At 39.4% G+C, this 4,661-nt stretch overlaps 1 non-coding gene across 1 annotated transcript; it reads right to left on the bottom strand.

Moving 5' to 3' along the window:
* Positions 1-440: 440 nt before the first annotated feature.
* On the bottom strand, positions 441-566 carry LOC131518519 (small nucleolar RNA SNORA51). Its single transcript, XR_009265189.1, has one exon. It is a non-coding gene; the product is annotated as a small nucleolar RNA SNORA51 (small nucleolar RNA).
* Between the last annotated feature and the right edge of the window lie 4,095 nt (positions 567-4,661).

Raw genomic sequence — 4,661 nt, 5'->3', positions numbered from 1 at the left:
TTTCTTATTGTAATTTCAAGACACCCCTCCCAAGCCTTCAGGAAAAGGAAGAGGCCAAAGAATGAAGATTTTAGGGCTATTGCCTACACACCATAAACTCCTACCAAAATGCCAATTAATGACTCCAATCCCCCCTCCTCCCCAGCACTCAGCTTTCTTATTTGAAGGACTGTAGTCCATTCCATCTACTCTAGGTCTTACTTCCAAAACCAAAGCATCTGTCATATTCTCCAAATCAACCAAGCTTCCACCAAGAGGGAAATACCTTTGGTTCCTGCAATCAGCATCCCTCTACTTCTATCCTACAACCACTCTTCTCAACGTCCCAGCCTCCCAAAGAGAATATACAGATTACCTGAGGCCACTGAGGCAAACAGCCTCAGGGATTTTTTTTTCTTTTTTCTTCTTTCTTTTTTAATTAATTAATATTTTCCCCAACTCCATGTCTCCCCATTCATAATACAGGCAAAGGGCCTGGGCTGTGGTGTATATGAGTAGATTTACTCTGCCTCCTTTTTCTGTACCACCAGTAGAAGAACACAGTCTGTGGTAAGCACTCTCAGGTTTTGAATGGGCCAACTCTTCTCCTAGATCTCATCTCTAAAACCAGTACTTTGCCAAGTGACTCCAGCACACTCTGTTACCCTGCTTATACTGAACCATGTATATCCTAGAACACAGATCTTGTGGTGGATCTACTGCGTACAGGGCAATGCCCCTCCCATAGCATTAATAAGATACTAACATCTGCAACGACTATGCCTAAAACAGGTTTAGGGGCCCTGCCAATAACGAAGCAGAGCGGATGATTCAGGGTCCCTCATTTCACAGCCAAAGATTCAAGTCACAACAGGCTTTCTATGGTTGCCCTTCTATGTAGGCCCAGACCAAACACAAAACTCTGACACAACTGGCATCAAGTAATTATTAATAAAAAGATGCATCCAAAATTGAATTCTACTGAGGATGAGAATTCAGAATTTGAGCTTACACCAAACCTCAATCATATATAATCCAAAGGGAGAGCTCCCTTTTCTATATCAATTTGACCAATAATGATTTAATTGCCTATAGAATACAATACTCTGAAGTGCAGTAAAGGATACCTTTGGAAATTCATTATAAAACAACCTGTATGGGGGTGCATGGGTGGCTCAGTCAGTTAAACGTCTGACTTCAGGTCAGGTCATGCATGATCTCATGGTTCGTGGGTTTGAGCCCCGTGTCGGACTCTGTGCTGACAGCTCAGAGCATAGAGCCTACTTTGGATTCTGTGTCTCCCTCTCTCTTTCTGCCCCTCCCCTGCTTGCACTCTGTCTCTCTTTCTCTCAAAAATAATAAACATTAAAAAAAATTTAAAACAACCTGTATGAAGGCATTTATAGCTAGAGAATTGAAATGTGTTAGGTTTTCAGAGAAAAGTGTAGATGTGCTTTAGGAATGGAGGTAATTTACAAAAAGTCCTAAGCTTAACATTACTTTACTCCCTTTACCCATTTCTTACTGTCTCAGGAGAAGAGATAATTCATTTTTCCTTGACTTTTTATATTCATTTACATGTTTCATAATTTTTATAGGTACTCTTTAAGATAAATTCTCAAAGACAAACATATCTCACTCTAAATCTCTTATTTGCTTTTCCCCATTATCCATCCTTCTTCCTGCTGCTTATTCTGGGCGTCAAATTTTAGCGTTCTAAACTTTTTCCTTAATGGATATTTCAATCTCTGTTTCAGCTAGCTTGCCCTAACCAACTATTTGCCACTAACTTCAAATGAATAAATAACCTTACAACCATCCTATTTTAAGTCATATGACTCTTTTCAAAATAAATTATTGAAGATAAATTATTATCCCTAAAGAACTTGAGTCCAAGAATCCACTGAAGTAATATGAGTGAGGTTTTATAAATTTTTAACTGTTTCAGAACAGGTGAGATTCATTTGATTAAAACAAAGTATAGATGAATTCAAAGGAAAGATGGAGCGTTCCCTGCTTAAGAGCACTTTTATATTGCTATAACGAATTTTAAAGTTCTGAGATAATTACAAGTTTTTGCTTTTCTTTGATAATATATGCATAAGTTGTTTTTATGAGATGCTTTAGCCCTTTAGCAGTGAAAATCGCCTACCTACCCAGCGAGCTGTAACCATGATACATTATCTGAGGGAAAACTCTGAAACAATTTTAGGAGACAACAAATATCAGAGGCCTGAAAGTGTACTGGAGAAATGTGTATGGAATGAAAAGGGAGAGAGCTGCTAGGGCTAAAATAAAGAAGTTTGGCCATGTGACCAAAGCAGGTTTGGGGGCAAAAGGGGCGGAGTGTGGAGAAAGAATTGAGAGACCCAAGCAACCAACCAGAAAGCCACTGAATATATCTTCCAAACTCAGTCAGCCTCCACTGTCCCAGCTTCCTTCATCTGCCACCTTCTTCCTAACTTTCTCCAACTGAGGTCTCTGAGAAAAGACAGAAAATAAGGCAAGGGGCAAGAGTCAATCTCGGTATCCAAAGACACTAAGAGAAGGAACAAGAATAATAACTTTACCAATCCATTCCCCCAAAGAAGATTATAGAAACTAAGCACCAACTCCAACTTCTGAAAGAAGATAGGAAGGAAGGAATGGTTGGAGATAAGCAGAATTCCAGAAGGAAAAACGATATTCACTAGGAACCAGATATTACATAATCAGAGTTTCTTTTATTCCAACTGTCACCCACAAAGTTACAAGAGTCAAATTACTTCCACAGCCTGATCTTTGAATAATTTAAATACTTTACTATCGCCCCCCCTGGCAAAATGAAATAGAGAGGAGAGTGTGCACACATTAGGTTGTATAAGATGTTTGTAACTGATCAACAGCCAGCATTGAAAATATTCATTGCATAGAAGTCAGACCTAAAGATAATTTTCCCATTTTCACTTTTTAAAATTCCATTGTGCTCCTCAGAGAATTAGATAAAAAACGTTGTGTGCCTTCTTTTTTTTTTTTTTTTTTTTTTTTTCTTCTTCTCTTTGAAAGGCTGGTTAACAGACTTCTCCATCTCTTCCAGTTATCTCAAATAGCCCAGCGCCCTCTTTTGGCCTTCCTGCCACACTGCTTCTCTATGGCCTCTGCAGCTACCTGGGTTGTTTTTAAACATTCTGCAGCTGCAGCTCTGCAGACAAATTAGTGGCTTAAGAAAAGTGCTGTATAACAGGGCGCCTGGGTGGTTCAGTGGGTTGAGCATCCAACTTGGGCTCAGGTCATGATCTCACCATTGGTGGGTTGGAGCCCCACGTCAGGCTTTGCGCTGACAGATCAGAGCCTTCCTCAGATTCTCTGCCTGCCTCTCCCCTGCTCAAGCGTGCTCTCCGTCTCTCTCGCAAAAATAAACAAACATTAAACAAACTTTTTTATTTTTTAATGTTTATTTATTTTTGAGAGAGAGAGAGCACGAGCGAGTGCAGGAGTGGGGGAGGGGCAGAGAGCGAGGGAAACACAGAATTGGAAGCAGGCTCCAGGCTCTGAGCTGTCAGCACAGAGCACGAAGCAGGGTTCAAACCCACGAACTGCCAAATCATGACATGAGCCAAAGTGGGACGCTTAACCAACTGAGCCACCCAGGCTCCCCTTAAAACAAATGTTTTTAATTAAAAAAAAGAAAAGTGCTTTATGGATTGAACTTGAATCATTTGACAAAACAAAGGAGAAATAGGTATAATGGACTCTAAAATCAACCATTAAAATTATTTATGGTAGGGTCAATGATTATGTCATTGCCCTCTTTTTAAAAAATATTCAATTCAATTCTTTTAAAAAACATCTTTGTTACGTGGCTGAATTGCCATTAATTGTGGATATACATCACTGGCTTCAGAAGCAGACAATGAACTGGATCAAATCTAATCAAAATGACCCAACAAACTGAAGAGTGATGAAAGCCCATCATGCTAGCCCATAATGGACCTAATCTTCCCCAGACTTGCATCCTCTTAGTCTGAGCTGTGAATGGGCTAAGGGAGTCAGATGATATGAGGAAAAGAAGCTCCTTGAGAAGGACAAGTTGAGCACTTCCAGAAAACAACTGATCCAAAATTCTTGGGAACCATTTCTTGACAGAATCTTTAACCCTACAATCTTTGATACAATGATCTTTTAAATGATATTATAGGGTTACCTTTGATGGTTTTTTTTTTTTCAATAGGAGAGTTTGTCGTCCAGACAAAGGCTAATTTTACCCTCATATGTGAAAAAATCAGAACTTCCAAATTAGCTACCAAAAACTAGCAAATAATCCAAGACTAATTTCAATCTGGGACCTATGAAGTCTCCATGTAAAAAAGAGAAAAGACATCACCACAGTCCCCTGATCCATCCTGACTGATCTGTTCCTTGGGCTAGAGGCCTCATAAGTAACATTTCCTTGCAACACAAGATATCAGGAAACGGTTTCTCTTACCACTACAATAGTGAATTATGGTTTGCCTCAGCAGTGTTGAATCATTTATATGCCAGGCGTTGAACAGGGGTTGGAGGAACAGAAATAAAATACAATCTCTACCCACAAGGATTTCAATCAAGTAGGATTCAAAGACAAGTGAACATAATTAGAATACAACACTGTAAACTCAATAATAAAAATATGCACAACACAGGAGCAAAGAAGAGAGGGTTCT

The sequence above is a fragment of the Neofelis nebulosa genome, chromosome 7, assembly GCF_028018385.1.
Source record: "Neofelis nebulosa isolate mNeoNeb1 chromosome 7, mNeoNeb1.pri, whole genome shotgun sequence".
Lineage (NCBI taxonomy): Eukaryota > Metazoa > Chordata > Mammalia > Carnivora > Felidae > Neofelis > Neofelis nebulosa.
This window is presented reverse-complemented; position numbering and strand designations above follow the sequence as displayed.